This window comes from Acomys minous, assembly GCF_964271855.1.
Source record: "Acomys minous genome assembly, chromosome: 3".
NCBI classification, from domain to species: domain Eukaryota; kingdom Metazoa; phylum Chordata; class Mammalia; order Rodentia; family Muridae; genus Acomys; species Acomys minous.
The window spans coordinates 74,553,236-74,575,765 of record NC_140485.1 but is presented as its reverse complement, the minus strand read 5'-3'; the positions used below and the strand labels follow the sequence as shown (position 1 = coordinate 74,575,765).

At 47.6% G+C, this 22,530-nt stretch overlaps 1 long non-coding RNA gene across 1 annotated transcript; it reads right to left on the bottom strand.

The window, feature by feature from the left end:
* Positions 1 to 2,352: 2,352 nt before the first annotated feature.
* Positions 2,353 to 16,305, bottom strand: LOC311594494. The gene is made up of 3 exons (XR_014778108.1): positions 16,206 to 16,305; positions 3,425 to 3,591; positions 2,353 to 2,942 (listed from the first exon to the last, which is right to left on the bottom strand). It is a non-coding gene; the product is annotated as an uncharacterized lncRNA (long non-coding RNA).
* Between the last annotated feature and the right edge of the window lie 6,225 nt (positions 16,306 to 22,530).

Below are 22,530 nucleotides of genomic sequence, written 5' to 3'. Positions count from 1 at the left end.
TCCGTGCTGCAAGCTGCACCCCACACCTCCCAGAAAGGTAGCTTTCCATTCACACTGCCCCACTAGCTCAAAAGAGAGCTTTTGCTGACCACAGCAGAATGTGCAGTGGAGGCTGGAGATAACTTGGGTTTAGCTGGCTACTTCCAAAGTTTCTTCCCAGCCTGTGGGGCTCCTCCCTAGAACCCGGAAGTTAGTCAAAATTGAGATGGGAAATGGCTGCTTTTCTCAAGTCCATAGCAAAAATACCTGGAAGAACAATTTATAAGAGGAAAGGATTAGTTGAGCTCACAGTTTCGGGGGGATTTCAGCCCACCATGACCTGGTAATGGGAGAGACTCTGAGAAAGCAGGCTGGAAGCTGAGACAAGCATAGCTTCAAACATCCATCCCTAGGGGCTGAAGAGATGGCTCCGAGAATAAGATTACTTCCTGCTCTTCCAGAGGACCACTAGCTATCCCAGCACCCACATCAGATGGCCCAGAACCACCCGTAACTCCAGCTCCAGACAGATCTGAGAAAGATCCAGATGGTTCCAGAAGGTTCTGATAGCTCTGGCCTCTTTGGGCAACTATGCTCTTGTGCACAGTCCCAAACATTAAGACAAATAAAAACAGATTTTTTAGAAAACTAGACAGGGACAAATGGATTGAACTAGAAATTATCATAATGAGTGAGTTCACCCAGAAGCAAAAAGAGTCAAATGGTATATACTCACTAGTCCAAGGGGTACGTCCCCATGAAAAACTTTACCTACCAGGAAAGTGGGTCAGAGGGGAGGACATCCTATTGAGACTTTAGGTGTGAGAAGCCTGGGAGAATGAGGAAATAGAAGGATCCAGAGGGTCCTGGAAAACTACAAGCGGGTCTGGGCCCTGGGGTCCTCCTCAAACTATGGCACCAGCCAAGGAAAATATAGGCAGTAAACTTCGAACCCCTACCCAGTCTAGCCGATGGACAGAACATTCTCCACCGTTAAGTGGAGAAGGAGATCTGACTTTCACATAAACTCTGGTGCCCATATTGGGCCATGTCCCTTGGATGGGGAGGCCTGGTGGCACTCAGAGGAAGGATAATAGGTCACCAAGAAGAGACTCAATACCCTATGAGCATATACAGGGGGAGGACGTCCCCCTCAGTCACAGACATAGGGGAAAGGAGTGGGGGGGAAGCGGGAGGGAGGGAGGAATGGGAGGATACAAGGGATGGGCTAACAATTGAGATGTAATATGAATAAATTAATAAAAATTTAAAAAAAAACTATACAGATCCCACCTGATGGCCCCAAACAGCCTTTTTCTGGTCAAAAGCACAGGACTGTAGGGGACAGCTCAGGGTCAGACCCTAGCAGGAAGGCACAGAGAAGTCAGTGGAGGGATATACTGGCAACCTCAGCACTCAGGGTCAGGAGTTCAAGACCAGCCTTGGCTACATTAGACCTGTCTAAAAACAAAACAAAACAAACAAACAAAGCAGCATCTGCAGCCAGCCATGACCTTTAGAAAGAGCTGTCCTGGGTCCCTGAGGACATACTGTCACTCACATTCTGATCAGGAGAGAAAGAGATGGCCCATGGCTCCAAGACCTGGTAGTCCTCTGAAGTAAAGGCTTCTGGGAAATTTTTCCACTGGGGACACAGACACAATTTTACTTGAAGGTGCTGCCTCAAGCTGTGCCCTCTAGATTATCGCTGTTCAAGAGAAATAGGACGGGGGCTAGAGAGATGGCTCAGCAGTTAGGAGCGCTGGCTGCTCTTACAGAGAACGGAGGTTCTGGTCCCAGCACCCACACGGGGGCTCTCAACCATCTGTAACTCCAGTTCCAGGAGATCCAGTACTTTATTCTGGCCTCTGTGGACACCATATACTTATATGAATGCAGGCAAACACTCATGCAGATATAATAAAAAAATAAGTACATCGTTTTTAATATATAAGTGAACTAAAAAAAATTAGAAAGAAAAAGATCGGATGTAAGCTAGAGAGCTGGGCAAGACCATTTGCTTTCCAAACCTGGGGCTGATTACAGATTGTGTATGGCTGCACATGCTTTTAATCCCACCTTTGGTGACAGGTGGGAGCCGAGGCAGGCAGATTCCAAGACAGTGAACTCCTAATTCAGTAAGAGACCCTGTGTCAAGACAATAAAAGAGAAAGCAATAGGGAAAGACAGCTGAAGGCCTCCTCGGGCCTCTGAATGCACATACATAGGAACACATACCTGCACACTCATGTGCATACAGCATACACACACAGACAGGCACACACACACACACACACACACACACATACACACACGTGTGTGCACAGACGAGCAATGGGAAGCCTTGTGCATCAATTTAAGTTTTCTAGTAACCACATTTTTAAAGATGTATTTATTTATTATGTATACAGTGTACACCTGCACGCCAGAAGAGGGTACCAGATCACATTACAGATGGCTGTGAGCCACCACGTGGTGGCTGGGAACTGAACTCAGGGCCTCTAGAAGAACAAACAGTGCTCTTAACCTCTGAGCCATCTCTCCAGGCCCAGTAACCACATTTTTTCTTAAAGGCAAAAAAGAAACAAATAAAATTAGCTCGATAAATACATTTTTAGTTGGAGCTAACCTCAGTGTAAAACCTTCACACTTGCTCTGTACCTCTGGGTCGTGTCCATAGTATTGGAGCACGTGGTTCTAGAATGCCACGTCAGCCTTCGGCTTGACAATCCCACCTGACAAGTGGTGTATCTGAAGGCAGCATCAAAGGGGAAATGAAGACATACAAGGTCAGGTGCAGGGCAGATGGATTTCATAAGCCAGAGAGTGTTCGCTTGGCTCCACAACTCCCCACCAACAAAACAAGGCTTGGGGTGCAAGGTTCCGGTAGAACATCCCCCAGCTGGGAGGACCCCGGAGCTGCTGGTTTCATGGCTGCCCTCCGGAAATGCTGTGCTTAGAGCCTGGAAAACGAAACAGTTTGAACTGAATCCAGATTTTCAGATGCCTGGTCCCCGCACCCCATCTGCCAAGCACCAGGAGCAAGGCAGATGCTGGAAACACATCTGTCAACCTGTTCCGAGGCTTTCTGGCGCTCCCTCCCCCCCCCGCCCCCCTCCCCCCCGCCCACCCCCCACCCCCCCCCGCCCCACCCCCCACCCCCCCCCCCCCCCGCCTCCCCGCCTCCCCGCCTCCCCGCCTCCCCGCCTCCCTGCCTCTCGCCTCATGGAGCCTCTGCCCCCACCTTAGAAGAAGAGTGTACACTCTGGGCTTACAATTCCTGGTGCCCACTGGAGGGCATCCTGGTGCATCCCTAGAGGTCGTCGCAGCAGACGGTTGACTTCTGTCCTCAGGGAAATGATTACCCTTTGCTGTGCTCACCCCCATCCCCCAGCCCTCTGCCAAAGCACTCTTCTATAGTAGGAGGATAGATCGCAGCAGTGACCTGCTCTCTCTGAGGGCGCTCAGACTACAGTCAAGCAAAGTTCTGTGTCACATGGCACGCTTGATTCTGCCCCCTTCTGCAGCACACCTCTTGAGGACATACAGGGACTAGGTGCTGTTCCCGACAAGCAGCGCTAAACCAGCTCCTGGGTAGAGTCAGATGGAGAGCTGATGGGGAGAAGACAGGCGCTGTTAGCACAGAGAGAGTGAGGCTGGCCTCCACCTGGAAGTCCACTACCAATTCTCCAGGCTTCGAAGGGCCCCCATCACTGAGGGTTCAACAAGATGTTCAGTGTATACAGCACATGAATTAAGGAAGTTGTACATATATGGGCGGGGGTTTTTTAATACGCCCAAATAACTACATGGAGTCACAAAGCTCACGGTATCTTATTCTCATATTTCTTAGAGACATCTCCTCGGTGGGACCACGGACCATTACTATAGAGGCTGCAAAGTAGATGCAGTCAATGAAACAGGCAGGGAAAGGACTCACGGAGTAAGGAGGGGTGGGAGTAAGTCAGAGCAGATAAGGAAGAAGTCATGGGCTGTCTCTGTCCATCTGCCTAGCTGCTCCCTGCAGTATATCTCTGGCACTGTGGGCTGGACAAGGTATCAGGGGACTTGGGCTGGAAAAGCCTTTTGCAAATCCTCCATTTTTCCCTCTTAAGCCATCAAAGAGTTTAGACATCAGCGAAACACGGACACCATATGTGGAAATATTCGCTCTGATATTGATGTTTTCCTTGTAAAAGCACATTGTTTTATGTGTGGGTGGAGAAACTCTCTGTAAACTGTTAAATATGATGCAAATGCTAATTTCTCTGCAATGCCCTGGAAAGGAACTCTCCGGGAAGTGCATCTCAAGGAAGGCCATAAAAGAAAATGGTAAAAAATAAATTAGAGAGAAATGCGGATGGCAGCATACGGTGTGTGTTTTGCCAACACACAGCCATGTGTCCCCTTCTCCAAACCCTAGCCCCAACAGGAGGGGATCTGCATAACTGCATGACAGCTGCCACCACTTCCCAGCGGCCACCCGGCTTTGACAATTTGCAGGAAACAGTATGCCAGAGTTTGCTTAACACACACACACACACACACACACACACACACACACACACACACTTTTTTTTTTTTTTTGTGATCACCAAGCATTTTTCCTCCTTTTTGTACTTTGGAATTCATCTTGAAGAGATGTAAATGGCATGGTAGGGGTGTGCCTTAAAAACCTATCCTTAGGCTGGTGGCCTCAGCCAGTGAAGTACTTGCCTTGCAAGTATAAGGACCTGAGTTCAAGCCCCAGAACTCACACAGGAAAATTCCAGCATGGGGGCAGGCACTTAGTAAGTCTAGTAGTGGGGGCGTAGGGGGAGACAGGCAGATCTCTGGGATCCTTGGGCCAGTCAGCCTAGACTGCATTGGCAAGCCTTCAACCAGGAAAAGACCCTGTCAATAAAACAAAGTGGATAGTCCCTGAGCAATGACACCAGGAGTTGTCCTAGGTCCCCTGGTTTTCACATGCATGTACACACACACACACACACACACACACACACACACACACCACATGTACATGCACACACATATGCACACATGCATACATATAACATACACATATATGTGCACTCCAAAAATTATTTTATATTGTTCACTGTTCAGGCAGATTCACAGTAACACAAACTTTCTCTACAAACCTCAGCTACATTTTGGCCATGTTTTAAAAAAATAAAGAAAGAGCATTGGATAGTACCTGGCAACCCAAGCCTCTTTCTCTGTCAGTAGCTTTATCTGGCCTGGCACTTCATTAACCAATCTCAGCTTCAGATTTTAACCACAACTCGGATTCCATCACACACAAAAGAATTCAAATCCCGGGGTCATGAGGCTATTTGTGGAATGAATATTCCTACATTCTTTGCAAATGCATGATGTATGAACTGTATATATTTCTTTGATAAATTGTTTTTAAATATTTCCTCCTTTTTATTAATTGAAGAGGAGCCTCATGTATCAATGCCATTTCCCCCTGTTTTTCACATAAATTATTTTCTTGCAATGTTCGTTTGTATTATTATTGCCGATATTAAGGCAGAGACTATTTTTGCCTTGTAAACAAGATTTTGCTTACAGCTAAATGAAAAGAAGTGAAGTTAATCACATTGAAATAATAGGTTTAAAAAGGTAATTCAGTGGTATTGGAATGAAGTTTAATCTTCGGCAATAGAAGCTGTGCTGAGAGAAATGGCAGAAAAGCTTGTTCCGTAATTAAATGGTATTTATCATTGGCAGGTCAGCCCTGCTGGGTGAGAGGCTCAGGACTCCCCAGAGCAGAAGGAATTCAGGCCGGCAAAAGTGGCCCAGAGCAGAGCAGGAGTGAGTGGAAGGAAGAAGTGAGTGCAGAGACCTCCCCTCCTAGGACCAGGCTGCCTGACCCTACACATGTGCACCTCAACGTGTACATGACCCTAGCCCTTGGTAGGTTAACTAGTCCATGTAACGATAACTAGTCCATGTAACTAGGCCACCGACCAGTCCAGCTGGTCAGTTATTGGGGGGCCGAGGGAGGTCGCAACCTGTATTTAAAGAAATGGGCGAGAGAGACGTAGAGCTCAAGCGAACAGTTGCTTGTCAAGAGCCGTTTATTGTCAATGGCAGGCTTTTTAAAACCTGCTTTAGGGAGGGCGGGGGTACGCAAGGAGAGTAGTGGAAAAGTACAAAATCTTCTGGGTTGAGCCCCGGGAACATTTGCAAGGGGAGGGGTCTTCCAGGTGAGACAAAGCAGGATGTCTCTGTGGTTATCTCAGGATCAGATCGCTGTCTTCTCAGGGTTAAGCCGGATGCCTTGCATACCTAATGAGTGGCCCAGCAGGATGTTTGCTGCAAATGCTGAATGGGTGGAGGTCGGCCTCAGGCCGTTTGGTCCCTGGCAGGTAGGTAGAAGCAGAGGTTTTCCTTGGCTCCATAGCAAGTGTGAGACTTGCCTGGGCTGCATGAGACTTTGAAGAGAGAAAGGAAAGAATTAGAAGGAAGAATTACGAGAGAGGGAGGGAGGAAAAGAGGGGGAGCAGGGAGGTAGAATGTATCTTTTGGTCAGCAAGATGGTCTAATGAGCATGTGGGGGGGTGGGGGGGAGGGGGAGGCTCTTGTGCATAGGCCTAAAGACCTGAACTTGAGTCCTGGCAGGAAAGAAGCAACTCCCAAGTGCCATTCTCTGACCTTCACACGTATATCATGGTTTTACACACACACACACACACACACACACACACACACACACACACACGTTTAAATGCTGGGAGACTTGGACTCACACACTGTCATGGTGGCTTCTCTCTTTCCATTTGAGAAACGGGAAGAATGCGCCCTCTCTTAGAATTGGTATGGTAGCCGGTGACATGGGATGTAGCATGCCACAGACCAGGCCTAGCATCATGGCAGCACCCGGTTCTGATTGTAATTGCTCTGGTGACCTTCCTGAGCTCGGGCAGGCTGGTGCAGGGGGAGAGTCTCCAACATCAACGAGCACACGGGCCTTCTGTCGCTGACGGCCTTCGGGCAGCCTTCTGCAGGTGCACACTGTCACTGTCACTGTCACTGACGACCTTCGGGCAGCCTTCTGCAGATACAGCTCACCCATCCGCTCGGCATCAAGTCTCTTGGAAGCTGAGGGCACTGGCCTCACCGCAGACAGCCCAAGAAGGCGATTTGAAGAAGATTCGCAATAGCAGATATGGTCAAGTCCAGGAGCAAAGCAAGTCACTCAACCAAGCCCCATCCTAGATTGCCATCTTCCGATTCCTGGTGTCCTTGTAGAGCTGGGACCATCAGTGGCCGGCATACCAGTCAGCTAGGCTAAGACCAGAAAGACCATGCGTGCCTCCGATTTGCACCTTGGATGTGCTACTTAGATTGAAAGAGTACAATTTTTTTCATTAAGGAGCATAGGAATGCGGGAAGACATGCCAGTGCCTGCGGGGGATAAGATGACGTTAGATAGCTCAAGGGGTCTCCAAGTTGACAGAGCCCAAGCCTTCTCCTTCATCCTGTACCTCCCTGCTACCTGTTGATCCTTTTCTAGAGACCATTGGTCCCTTGAGTCACCTGATAACTCTTTGAAGGGATCCACAATGACCCCGCCCTGATGAATGAACAGCAACGATACCCAGAAAAAGATGGACTGCATTGGAGGAGGACCCTCTTGTATTTGACTCCGGTGATGTCCGGCCATCTGCTAGCAGACACTTCAAGCACCCCCAAGGTGCCTCCGTTGAATTCTAACTCAGTCGAGCCTGTTTGACATGTACAGGCTTGGGGATTCACATGCTAGCAGAGGACTCACCAGAATCAGTGCAGTCCTCCCCTGGCCCAGGCACTAAAACATACGAGGGCATCATCAGCAACACTGGGACAGCTAAGCCTGGCACTGTGCCAGCTTTTAGCTCCAGGAAGCTCAAATTGGAGCCTCTTATTAGCTTTCTCCTTTTATGAGTGTTCCGGAGCAAAGTGTCTGCAGCCAAAGTTATTGAATTTTCACTAAAATCTAAATACATGCATGACCCTTTTGTACTTTCATGTTTAAAAAAGGTAAAGGCTTCCAACTGGCACCCCCTGTATCTTTCCATATCTCTGCTCATTATAGGCTGTGGTCCAAAACCAATATGAGTTAAATAAATACCCCACTGAGAGCTCCACTTTAGAGAACTGTCTCCTTGCCATGCAGATGTGGGCTATCTCCCAATAGCACCAATGTCTTATATGTATATATATATATATATATATATATATATATATATATATATATATATGTTTGTGTTTGTGTGTGTGTGTGTGTGTGTGTGTGTGTGTGTGTGTGTGTATGCATATATAGTGGGGGAAGGGAAGAAGAAATTAAAATCCAGATAGTACCCAGGAAAGAAGTGTTTGCATGGGTGAATGTTTGATTTCATTTTTCTCCCAGCATGCCCTTTTCTTTCATCCTATAATGGCTCTCCTCAGCTAATCTGTCCTCAAACGCTGCAGGTAGAGATATGCATTGATACAGGCTGGCATGCTACTCGGTTTCCACCGACCACCGAAAGCACATAAATAGTAAATTTCACTTGATGGCTACTTATGAATGCAGTTCCACTCTGAGCATTTCTACATAGAGAGGTTTTGCCAGATGGGAGATAAGTCTTAACGTTATAGATATATATGGAAGAAAACATTTGGTTTCTATTCTAAATGACTGATACAGGCTGTCTCAATGATTGCATTTTTTTAGGGCAAATCACCAAATTGAGCATCAATTACTTTGCTTTTTAGCAGTTTAAAAAAGTTTGCTTTTCAAAAAAAAATCCCCAAGATCTCACAGAAACACTGCATCCCCCCTTTTCAGCAAAACAAATTACTCTTGTCGTTTTCCAAGAACTTGACCACGGTTCTCACATGCTCACCCTGAGCCCTGAAACAAGCCCAACTTTCCAACAGCTGACATGTTGGGGCCCAAATGCAATATCCACAGACATTTGTTCCCTCCAGCCCACCCAGGAACTGAAACTCACTGGACAGAAAACAGAGGGTGGGGGGACTTACAGTCCCATTATGCAGATGATGAAGAAGCGAAGGAGGAGGAGATATGCACTCTGCGGACTTTTATGGTCCATCCATGAAGCTGGAATAGGAAATCAATGCCTAAGTCCAGACTGGGGCACTGAATCCTTGCACGTAATCGGTTTTCTTTCCCTTCCTCCAGTCCCCTGCCCCTCCTCTATGGGAGCCTTTACATTGCCTTGCTCATTTAGAGCACAATTGAGACTCCACTAGTATTTTATCATCCTTCCCCTTTCATTGATCATTGCTAATTTTCTGGCTCAGTGCCATCTGGGGAATTGGGTTCCCTAACCCCAACAGAGGGGTAACCAGCACTGAGAAGAATTTGTGTTGTGGCTCATGAACCAAGGCTAGTGTGAAGCGCCACCGGATTTAAGAAGCCATCTTCCTGTCTAGAGCCCTGCTTGGCACCTCTGAGAACATGCCCTAAATGTCTTCCCTGCTGCAGACAAATACGTTGGCACGGTAAAGGAAGTGATCCCTCCCCCACAGGTGCAAAAAGAGTGGGCGGCCAACTGCAGCTGTGTCTCCAAGCAGCCAGATGTGACAGCAGTGCGTCTGCTCAAACTGAATCACCAACTCCTCACTCACGGCTGAGAACATGTGCCAAGGAGAAACTCAGAACCACAGAGTCTCATCTCCCCTGCACCAGATGTGCAAACTGGAAACGAACGGGGCAATTATATAAGCTGCAGGAGTCACAGCCTCAAACTTAGGGGAGTATAAATCCAAAACTATTAAAAAGAAAGAGAGAGAGAGAGAGAGAGAGAGAGAGAGAGAGAGAGAGAGAGAGAGAGAGAGAGAGAGAAGAAACCATACAGAAAAAGGTCAGGGAAAAATATCCCCAACAGAGCATCGCAGTGGAGTGTCATGCCATATGAAGGTTTGGAGAGCAGTAACTGTGTAAGGAATGTGATAGAATTGTCAAAGCCATATGAAAGCAGATTTGTACATAGTGAGCCACAGATAGCATCTCTGTTCTATAACAAAGTAAAGCATGACATTTTCGGCAAGATGGAGAACAGAGACAATGGCAGCAGTGGGGGGGGGGGGGACACTCAGTTTTATAGCCAAGTGAGACACACGTTTCCACCCTCCATTTCACTGTATACCCATGGCAGTGCAATGTCAACACCAACATTTAAGAATCCGGGTCAAACAAAACATAAAGGCTTGGAAGCAACAGTGAGCCAGGCATCTTGTGCCAGCTCACAGTGAGCTAACTGTGGAGTTTTCAGAAAATCTACACGCTGATTAGCCCCATGTTGGTAACTTCACAGTGGCCACCATCGAATGGATTCCTGCAGTGTTGTTAACTGTTTGCTGACGTTCTTGACGTTGGAAAGCTCATCTAAGAGCCGCCGACACGATGCCTGGACTCGGTTTCATAGACGTTTCCTCTTACTGTCTTCAAACTTCTGAAGTCCCTGGTTTTCTAACAGGTTTCCCAAAGCACCCCGAATTCCCAAAGCTACCTAAGGACCATCAAAGAAGGAAGGCGAGGAAAGAACAGGCAGATCCTTACTTCCTATTTATAGCCCCTCCTGGCTTTGAGCTATTGAGAGTGGGATTTCCCTTCAGGGTCCAGTTAATCAGAGAGTCCCGCTGTTCCAAAGATTAGCAGTACTTCTAGAAATATCTATTTCTTCTATTCTTCGGAGATGAGTGACTCCTATGAGGTCACACAGTGAGTCCCTAAAGCTGTAAAGATCCTGGATCCAGCTTGCTATGGACTCGTGGGACCTTAGGCAAGTCTATTTCTCTTTCATGGGGAGGTTGTCGGCGTCGAAGTCTGTCTCAACACATACCCCTGGCTTTGAAATTCTGACATTCAACTCTGAATCCTTGGTCTAAGTGTACTCAGGCAACTGTGGAGAATTCAGGAATTAAACTGGTGCCTTGCCACCATCCATAGTGATTTTCTTTTACCTAACGAATTTGAGACAAGGGGTTGGAGAGATGGCTCAGAGGGTGAAAGCATCTGCAGCATAAGAAGAAGGATCTGAGTTCGAATCCCCAGCACTCAAGGGAAAAGGCAGGCATATTACAGCAAGTAGAAGATGAGAGGATTGCTGGGACTTTCTGGATGCCACCCTAGCTCCAGGCTGAGTGAGAGACCCTGTCACAGAGAAATAAAGCAGAGAGTGATAAGGGAGGACACCTAACGTCCTCCTCTGGCTTCGGCATACGTTACACACAGGTTATCACATGTTGTGATAGAGCCTAAGTATTGGGTGTCTGCGTTATTCCTCGTAACCCTAGTAAGTAGAAAGAGTGGGAGCCAGTGATCTCCAAGAAAGCTCTCAGCAAAGATCATTGGCCTCTGTTCTTAATTCTTCTGGTCACTAGTCAATTGTGGTTCTGATGTGGCACCTAGGTCTTTCTATTAGAGAACCAGAGATTGCTAAAATTACGATGAATGGTATCTAACCAACCAGATCTCAGCATGCTACTATTAAAGAAAAATAAGCTCCCCATTACTGGTGTCCCCAGTTGCAAAGTAAATGAGCACTTATATAGCCCTGTCTATAGGTGCTTTCACTTATCACATATACCTCCATTTGTAAGTGTATATACATGAACAAATCAAATCTGAAGAAATCAGCAGCCCACCTGAAGCCACTCAAACACAGCATGCCCAAAGGTCAACCTTCAAGGCTAAAAGGTCTTTAAAAAAATGCTCAGACTGTAGGTCAGGTCTCCAGTCTCCACAGCCCAGTGGGATCTGCCTTTCCTAAATCAAGGATTCTCCAAAGGGGATAAGGTGCATGGCCAGTGGTTTGACCTTGAAGAACATGGCCAGCCCTAAATGTTTGTGCTTCCACCAAGGCTAAAGCTGGCACAATGACCCATCCTCCCCAGAGCCAGGCTCCCACTAAGGTACTCTCACTTCCTGCAGTCTTCTCTCAGGAAGGAAATCCCAGTCATCATAAAAGGAAAATAAGGAAATAAAATCTTAATAGGATTTCATAGATGATATAAAATATCTACAACTCTGGGTGACAGATACTAAAAAACGATCATTTAGAGAGGGGGGAAAAAAGCTTTCTAAGACTTCCTGTGGAATTGTTTGGCTGAAGATGCTCAGATGGGGATCATATATAATGTCATCACCAGGAACCAGTGGCAGCAGGCCTGGGCTCCTATGACCAGCTGAGGGATCGAGGGAGAGGAGCTTGGCTCTCTGAGGGAGCTCATCAAGTCATGAGAGAATGCCAAGACATACAGTTCTGTCTACCTCCTATGCCCTTCCACACCTCTCAAGCATTGCCTCAGCCACAGGCCCTCTTGGAACCTTCTCCAACCCACTCTCAAACTTCTCTTACATAGCAGTTCTTGGAATGTGTCCAATGGGACATCAGCTTTTGTCATCAACTGTGAAAGGAGCCTCCTGAGACCCAAGCCCAAACCTGCCATTTCAGAATCTCTAGGGGTGGAGCCCAAGCACCTGCACCTCTAAATCTAAATGAACGTAGGTGACATTTCATCTGAAATGACCACCGGTCTACAGCGTGATATGCTGAGAACAGAAATGACACGTGAGCTGGTCCTGAGGTAGAAAAGGAATTTGAAAGGTGTCTCAGTCAGGGTTTCTACTTCTGTGATAAAACACCATGACCAAAATCAACTTGGGGAGGAGAGAGGTTCTTTCATCTCACAACTCTCAAGTCCCACTCCATCACTGAGGGAAGTCAGGGAAGGGACTCATGGCGGGAACTGAAGCCAAAGCCGTGCAGGAGCGCTGTTTACTGGCTTGCTTGGCCTGCCTTGCTCAGCCTGCTCTCTCATACAGCTCAGGAAAGTGGGCAGGGTTAGCACATTCCACAGTAGACTGGGCCCCTCCCACAGCCATCACTAATTGAGAAAATGCTTACCTCACAGGCTAATCTGGTGGAGGGATTTTTCTCTGCTGAAGCTCCCTCTCCTCAAATGACTCTAGCTTGTGTCATGTTGACAAGAAGCTAACCATGACAGCAAATCTCAGGAACAGCTCAGAACACAACCCAACTAAGGAGAAGTGTGTCAAGAAGCAAACACTCAAGAAGCGAGATAGGCGACATCTCTCAGGAGCCAGGTCTAAAGATGGTTCCAAGTTCAATGTCATTAGACTATAGCCTTCACAGGCTTTTCTTGACAATTGAGTTTAGTTTCACTTCTCTATCCCACTATCATATGTTATATATCCACAACCTTGCTATAGCCTCATGTCAGTATACTGTACTTCCTTCCCCCTCGACCTTGAACTTGGCCATATCATTTCCTATAAGCAACAGGATAGAAATCAATGTGTTGGAAGCTGAGACTTAAGAACAGTTTTATATAGATGGACTTGACCCACAGGGCCTCCTTTTTTTTTTTTTCATGATAAAAAGAAAATCACACCTCAATAACCAATTAATCCAAAGAGGATGAGAAATGTTCAAGGAAGACTTGGACTCAATCTACAGGTTAGAAGCAAATACTAAATCCCATCTAGATCAACTAAGCCTCAGCCAGCCATCAAACACGTAAGCAAGAAACAAACACTCATTGCTATATACTAAGAGTTTTTCTTATTATATCAGCATATTACAAAATTAACTGACAAAGGATTTGGGCAGGGCTTCGTTTGGATTTGACTTTTTGTAAAGACCACTGGCAGCTGTGAGGAGACTGGTCTAGCCTCAGAGGAGACTAGCTGTGAAAGACTGACTTGGAAAAAGAAAAACGAGTCCCAAGCTCACTGTGGTTGTCTGGAAGAAAGCTCCACTATGTAGCCAGTCATGGTGCCTCAAGTCTGTAACCTCAGAACTCAGAAGACCGAGAGAGGCAGAAAGATCGCCACAAGTTTGAGGCCAGTAATAGCCTCAAACTAAGTTCTCTGGAAATCCTGAGCCACAGAGTGAGACACTGTCTCAAAAAAAAAAACAAAAAACAAAACAAAACAAAACAAAACAGGAGCAACAAGATGCATGTAATGACACATCTCTCCAAGGCCAGCACTTGGGAGATAGAGGCAGGAGATTAGGAGATTTAGCTACAGAGCTAATCTGAGGCCAACCTGACCTAAATGAGGCCTTATCTTTAAGACCTAAGTCAACAACAACAACACAACATGGTTTAGACTATGGGGGGGGGGGTGGGCAGACAGACAGAAGCAAACGGGTTCTGGGTATGCTTGGGACAGACCTGAAAGGATGTGCTGCTAAACTATGAAGTAAGGATCCCAACACTGCAGAATCCTAGAAGGATGCTCACAGAGGCAACAGTGCAACTGGGCACAGTTGAAAAGAGAGAGAGGGAGAGAAGAGAAAATTATTAAAGATGGTGAGATGTCTTCTAGATTTGTGGTTTCTTATGGTTTGGTGCGGTGCTGTTTGCCAAGACCAGAATGCCTTGGGATAAGAAGGCTGACATTGATGTACAAGGGGAGAGAGAGAGGAGGAGATCTACACCTCTGTCTAAGCAAGCTGCATCTTCTGTGGCCATCAACATCCAGATGTGGATAATGAGAGGCAGTTGGATCGATTGGTCCATAGCTCATTGGCGCATGAGAGCTAGAGGTGTGAGTGAGCGGACTAGTATTTGACTGCACAGCTCTCCTCAGACTGCACCCCTCACTTTCTCTTCACTGGTCCCTTAGGTCACACTTCTCCTCTAAGGCCGGGTCAAATGTCACCCCCAGGCAGTGTTAGTCATTCTTGCCTCTGTGTTGCCAGAGTTCGCTGTAGAAATCTCATGCGTTATAAAACAGACTGCCTTCATCATCACACTGTCAGCTCTGGGCCTTTTTGCAAGCCCAGCACATCAATGACTGTTCAGCACAGTAGCATCGGCTTCCTTCCTTCGAGGCATTGGGTTGGGTGCTTACAAAGCCATGCTCCATTTACGCTTCTCAGCAGCACAGTGGACATAGTCATTTCATTTTAAAGGTGCTGGAATTGAGGCCCTTAGGGTTAGGGAGATGGCTCTGTTGGGGAATTGCTTGCTACGCAACCATGTGGGCCTGGGTTCAGGTCTCCAGCAGCACTGTGAGAAGTTGGGTGTGCTGTACAAACCCAATGCTCAGGGAGTGGAGACAGACATGTTTCCTGAGCTGGCTGGCTAGCCAGTCTAGCCAGTCAATGAGTTCCAAGTTCAATGAGAGACCCTGTCTTGAAACATAAAGTGGAAAGAAATTGGGGAAGAAACCAAATGTTCATCTCTGGCCTCTGTATGCTGTGCATACACAGACACACAGACACACAGACACACAGACAGACAGACAGACAGACAGACAGACAGACAGACACACATACACACACACACACACACATATACACACAAACACACACACACCCCCAATACACATGCAGTCTCTCTCCCTCCCTTCTTCTCCCCCCTGCCCCCACCCCCCTGCCCCATCTCTCTCTCTGTTTCTCTCTCTAACTGAAGCCCCAAAGGTTAAGGTCCTGCCTAAAGTGTCTGTACATGTAATTGCCGAATCTATCTGATTTCACAGTTAGGGCTCTTTCCATGTTGCCTCTGCCCCAGTCTCCCTCCTCACCACCCCCCCCTCCCGTCCCCTGGCAGCCCTCCTCCTCTCTGGCAGGGTTCCCACACTGCCTGCGCCTCCACACAGGAAGTGCTTCCTGAAGCTCCTGGTCCAGATGGCCCACTGAAGCGGCTTCTCATAAATCACCAGGCCTCGCAGCGCTGTGCTCAGCCACTTTCTCCTCTCAGTCTCCCCAGGTCCCAGTGCGTGGGCCCTAACCACCCAGTCAGCACAACTGGCTCCTCCAGTCAGGGGAACATGCCTAGCGTCCCCTTCCCCACTGGGAACAGGGCATAGTCCTGTGAGCCAAAAAGGGTGCCAATGAAGGTGATAGGCAGAAAACAGGAAGGGTAGAGCCCAAGTAAAAGCGCAAAGTCCTGTGTAATCCACCTGCCAGCCAAACTAGGCCTACACACGCACCCTTCTGCCTGCTAAGACACCATGCCACAGTGCAGACACGTGCTCAACAACAAAGTCCCAAAGTAAGTTTTCTAAATACAGACCAGTACCTCTGGTGACAACCCGCCTGAGGCCCAGAATACCTTGGTCAAGTCACTTCACTTCTCTAAATTTGACTCTTTAAAAAAAAAATCTGTACATTACAGAGATAATAATACTCACCTTACAGCCTTGACAAGAAGCAAACAGTGTTAAAAGAAGGTATATGGCTAACCTTTGGCATGAGAATATCAACACAGGACGACTTAGGATATAATATTCTTCCAAAACAGGACGGGAGTGGAGACAGCAGAAACCTGGTCCCTTCCTTCCCTTTCGCTAGTGTCACCCCTGTCATGCCTCTAGAGCACAGAATGATCACGTCATTGACTGGGAACCCCTCAGGGTTCCATGACTCCTGCAGAGGTTTCCACATGCTCTGGTCCATAACTTTAAACACAATTTGGACCAGCTTACTTACAAGGCATGACAAAAGTTGGTGAGTGGTTTACCCAAGATTAACACCCTCCTGCTTTGTAGATCACGGGCTACACAGGCAAGGTGACGTTTTCCAGCCCCTTTTGAGCTACATGGAACTACATAGCTACTCCTCGCCACTGGGAGGCAAATGAGGGCGATGCTCAGGGTGTTCAGAGGGAGATGATGATGTATCTTCTCCACCACTTTCCCTGTCTGCTAGCTGGAAGAAAGGATTCTAAGATCCAAAGAGATAAGAAAGCCATAGGAAAGGTACCTCCATCCTTGAATGCCCGTATGGACCAGCATCCCAGCACTGTTGATCAAGAACTCACATTTGGGATTTTACCTGAGGAATTCGTCTAAGCCAATATTATTTTAAGAGTTTATCGACTGAACCATCCATGGTCACCGTAACTAAATTTGAGGATATACGAATTAACATGATAGCAATGCAACCACAACTACAATGTACCAGTGTTTCATAGCCATAGTCATTGTCAAGGGGACAAGTGTCAATTCATGCAGCAGCTTGGCTACATTTCAGGCCCTGGCCTTTCTTTCTTAGGGACTCACCAAGCCCCTGTCTTGATGGTTCTGTTATATACGCCCCTCGTAGCCTTGTCATATGACCAATGCACCCACCGGGAGCATCATCAGCCTTATTTCCACCTGTGCGGTCTCTGGGCTCCAACAGTGCAGAACGGAGTGGGCGCAGGGGTGAGAGGGCACATGATCTACACGATTAGACTCACCGTTGTGATAAGCACCAAGACCTTGTCAGAGTTTGGTAGGGAAAACGCAATTACCGTTCTGTTTTATTTTTCTTTTAGAATCAGAACTCTTCCTCCAGACCCGGAGCACTCTCTAATACCTTCTCCTGACTTGCTTTTCTTTACAGAACTTAAGTTTTAATCCTAGAGGGATTGCTGAAAAACATCCTAGAACCGCAAGAAGAAAGAGTCCAAAAGGAGATTGTCACCTAGCGGATGACAAGGCCTGGACCCAGAGAAAGAGAACGTGAGGAGAGTGTTGAACTATGATGTTTTCCGTGCCTGCGAATCAGGACAGTCCCATTTCCTCCTCACTCTAACTCTAGATGGGTTGGATGATTCTTGCCACCAAACACTCCAAGGACAGCCAGCAGGGCTGCCATTTGCCAGGGCTCCCTCTGTAGGGCAGGAAACTCCCCAAGGGGAGAATCTTTAAACAAGTTACAACTTAGAGCACCACACATATATCCAACGCTCTTTCTAGATCCTTCCCTCGCCCCCCTCCATCGCTGTCCCCTGTACCCTCCTCCAAGTCTCCACACCAACTATATTGACTTTCCAGAAAGCTAGGAGTCTCTTCAGACCTTTCATCTCTCTCGTTTGTTGCCTGAGCCAATATCTTTGCCTGGCAATCCTCAGCTTCCTTTAAGCCTTACCTCCTTTGAATTTTTTTCTCAATTATCTCCTTCTGTGTGTGTGTGTGTGTCTCTGTCTGTCTGTCTGTCCTCTCTCTGTCTCTCTGTCTCTCTGTCTGTCTGTATATATATATGTATATATATATACACATACATATATATATATACATATGAAAGTAATATATATGGAAGATATATATATGCGCTACTTCTCTACTGAAATAGATTTTTTTTTAATGGCCAAAGAGGCCTTGGCCCAGTTTCAGTGTGAGGTCTCATTGAAACCACTTCCGGAAGGGCAACACTACCACAGACTTCCTGGAGAGAACACACTGAACCCACCTCAGAAAACCAGCAAAGTAAAGAAAATGAGCCACTAACTGTTCCCAAGGTCTGAGCCTGAGAAAGCTCAGGAGAGCCAAATTCTGAAGAAAAAAATAATATTTACAGAGAAGAAGCTTCTTTCTTCAGCAAGAAACTCACTCAGACCCTCCACTTCCTGCTCTCAGCCTTACAGCCACCACCCCAACTGCTCTGCCAATCTCTGGGCAACACAGCATGCCTCCACCTGAACCCCCGTGTTGTTTATTGCTGTGTCACAAATAACCCCAACTCCCAGCTACTTAAACCAATAAAATCAGACAAGAGGTCCTGCATGTCAAGAATTGGGGGACAGCTTACTACGTGACTCTGCTGTTAAAGGCTATCATAAGATTTCAGTCCTAGTGACAGTGTGGATCGAGTCACCTGAACGCTACCCCTGAGGCGACTCACTCATATATCTCAAGTTAGCACTGGCCGTTGACAAGAGGTAGAGCTTTCCAGAAAGCTGTTTGGGTATCCTCACAAAATGGCGCTGGCTTCCACAGCATGGTGGCTAGCTTTCCAAGTGGCTTAAGGGACAGTGATGAAGCTCTTTTATGTGCCTGGATATGGAGCTTGTATTTCCACACTAGCCTAATGGTTACACGAGTGTGCCCTGCACAGTGTGGGGAAGCACCCACAGAGTGTGGATACGAGGATCACTTCTCCTGAGCTCCTTCGGCCAGCTTCCCATGACTTCCTCTTCTGCATCCTTTAAATCCTTGCTGAAAAGTCAGTTTTTCAAAAGCTCAGACTTGTTGTTTGTTTATTTGATTGATTGTTTTTTTGTTTTTTGTTTTGTTTTTGTTTTTGTTTTTGTTTTTTGAGACAGGGTTTCTTTGCAAAGCCCTGGCTGTCCTGGAACTCACTTTGTAGACCAGGCTGGCCTTGAACTCAGAGATCTGCCTGCATTTGCCTCCTGGGAACTGAACTCAGGACCTTTGGGAGAACCGCCGGTACTCTTAACCTCTGAGCCATCTCTCCGGCCCCTGCATTTGCCTCCTGAGTACTGGGACTAAAGGCATAAACTACCACCACCCAATAAGCTCGGACTTCTTTTTTTGGGGGGGGGGGTTTAAATATATTTATTTATTTATTCATTTTACAGCCCAATCATAGGCCCCTCCCTCCCTCTTCCCACTATCCTCCCTTCCCTGCACCTCAGAAAAGAGGAGTCCCCCATACCAACCCATCCCAGCTCATCAAGTCACATCAGGACTGAGCAAGTCCTTTTCCCCTGAGGCAGCCCCACCAGGAGGAAGTGATCGAAAAGCTGGCAACACAATCCATGTCAGAGACAGCTCTGCTCCCCTTACTAAGGGACCCCATGAGGCCTGAGTTGCCCATCATCTACATCTGTGTGGGGGACCAAAGTCCAGTCTATGTGTGGTCCTTGGTTGGTGCTTCAGTCTCTGACAGCCCCTTGGGCCCTGGTTAGTTGGCTCTAACTTCTTTTTTGTTTGTTTGTTGGGTTTGTGTGTGTGTGTGTGTGTGTGTGTGTGTGTGTGTGTTTTTGAGACAGGGTTTCTCTGTGTAGCCTTGGCTGTTCTAGACTCCCTTTGTAGACCAGGCTGGCCTTGAACTCACTGCAATCTGCCTGCTTCTGCCTCTGCCTCTGCCTCTGCCTCTGCCTCAACTGCTGGAATTAAAGGTGTGGACCACCCGGCAGGGCAGGCTCTAACTTCTTAATGCTGTAATTCCCCTCCCTGACCCAGAATGTTCCTGAATCCTCTTTCCTGTTTCACTTTCTTATCATTTTCCATAGAATATGCATGTGCGGTTTCTCAACCTTAATTTTAGAGTCATGGAAAAACAGCAAGGATAAACAGTTCGTTCCCGCTCCCCGGGGTGGTGTTGATTCTAGACGCTTCATTGTTACTCTCTCTCTCTCGCTTTCCATTAAAATATAACTTCTAAACCAACCGGGGCTTTCATTTCTTTTGCTCATCACATCTACAGTGACATCACGTCACTCACAGCAAATGGTTCCACAGATATTTGCTGGCTGGATGAAAGGGCCATGCTAGCAACCCAGAGAAAAGCCACGCCCTGCCCTCCTGACCCTGAAGCTCCCGAAGAGCATTTAGCAACAGATGACTTAAAACTGAGGTAGGAAAGTTCGTGGGTAAGAAAACGGAAGTCCAATGTGTCGTAAGGCAACAAGCCACATTCCTTATTATTCTTTATGGCATGGTCGGCCTCACTCGTCAGAAAGTGAATTCTTTTCGTGTGTCTGTTTCATATGTCTGCCCCCCAGAGAGTGGTCGCACTAGTAATGACATCTCCACGCCCACGTAGTGCTAGCACTAGTACAATATCCCCTGCAGTGGTTTTAACTGAACTAAAATCAGAACACAGCAGGGTGGGAGTCGCTTCCGAAAAGCCCACAAGAATCCTACGCCTAAAGTGCCCCATCTGAAGTGCCCCACCTGAGTGCTGCGGCCGCGGGTCTCAGTTCCCTGCGGCCTTTCCCTGTCATGTGGCCCGTCCCAAAAGTCCCTCCTTTATTTCTTTACGCACTTGGGAAATGACCTCAACGAAACCATCCCTTGCTCTATGAGTCGCCTCCACCTGTGCCCAGGGAGCCTTGGTGAGTTTTCACTGATGAAGTCAGGCCCTACCAAGTGGCTCTGAGCCCTGTAAGGCGTGTCTTCTGCTCCCAGGCAGCTTCCTAGCCCACCCAGTGCTGGGTCGAGTGACAACTGATCAAGATTCTATTCTGTGCCCAACACTGAGCTCAGTGTCCTATAGTGACTTCCATGGGCTAGGAGCCACAGGTAACCAAGGGAGAAGGTGTCCCCCCGTAATCCTGCAACAGCCTCATGTTGCTCAAACAATGAATGGCGTGTGAAGCCCTGTTGCAGAATTGTTGGGGTGGCAGGCCTGGGAAACAGGATGTCAGGGTCCATCCCAGACCCACAGAATCATAAGCCCAGGCGTCTGCATCTGCCTCTCTGCCTCTACCTCTGCCTCGATCGGCTTTGTAAATCCAACATTCCCAAAGCCAGAGCATCTGTCCTAGACCTCACAGAAGCCAAGTCAGTGCTTTCTGTCTTCCTGTGAATTCAGGAGGAGACCACGAAGCGCCCTCTGCAGTGTTCTAAGCCTGGATAAAGCAGACATCACTCCATACCGCACACATGCCATGGGTCAGCGACTCTGAGCTTCGCATTAACACTTCATAAGGGCACAGAATCGAATCAGATCTCAAAGCACTGGGCTCACTGGCTGCCCAGGAATATCCCATCATGCCCCAGTAAAACAAGAGGCTCCTTTGCCAGAGAAAAGGGTTTCTCAAGACGCTTTAGAGTTCCCTGGAGATTTCTGCGAATACTGAAGAGTTATCTTGGCTCACAGTTTCAGAGGCATGTCTGTGCTCAGCTGGCCCCATTGCTTTGGGCACAAGATGAAGCTACCTATCATGGCATCGGGAAGGGACATGTGGCTGGAAACTGCTCACTTTGTGGAAGGCTGCTCACTTTGTGGAAGCCAAGGAGTACAGAAGAGTGACAGATAGGAAGGGGCAGGGGATAAGATACATCCTCAGAAAGCATGTCTGCATCCAATTGCCAGTTAGCTTCCATCCAGTTCCTCTTACGTTTCCATCACTTCCGTCATTCTCCCAAAGATGCCCTCAGATTTTTGACTCCACTGTCAGAGTGGCCCACTCATGAAGTCTGTGCCTCCATGATCCAGTCACTGCCCTGATGCTCCAGCTATGAGCACAGCTTGCATGGGGGCGGGGTGAGGGGAAGGGAACCGAGCTATTAACACAGGAGCCTTTGGGGAGATAACCTCACATATGCCAAGACAGGCTTCCTCCTTTCTTCTGAGCCAAACATGTCCATCCTAGACTTCATGCTGAGGCTCTATGACACCGCCTTTCCCCTGCCTCCTCCTTACGTGTTTTAATGGCTCTCTTTGTGACAGGGGATCACAAAGATAACTCAGGAGACCCTCCTTAATCCAGGTCGTTGTTAAACAGTCTGAATGGCTCCCTTTTATGTGCGTCTAACATATAAGCAGGCATCAGGTCCCAGACTGACAGCTATCACAGTGTTGCTTTGCCTGCCACACTCACAGCTCCCCTGCTCACTACCATCCCCCATGTGACTGTGGTCGGAAGCCAGGGATCACCCAGCCATGGGTAGAAGAGACTTTTACCACCACAAGCTTGGTCCTGCCTTGTGCTTCTGCTCCCAGGTTCCCCATTTGGGCTCAGCCAGCTCTCAGTCCCCAGTCTCCCAGGTTTCTTGACTTTTCCCTCTCAGCACTTAACTGGGTAAAGTTCTTCACAGCCTTGGACAGACTA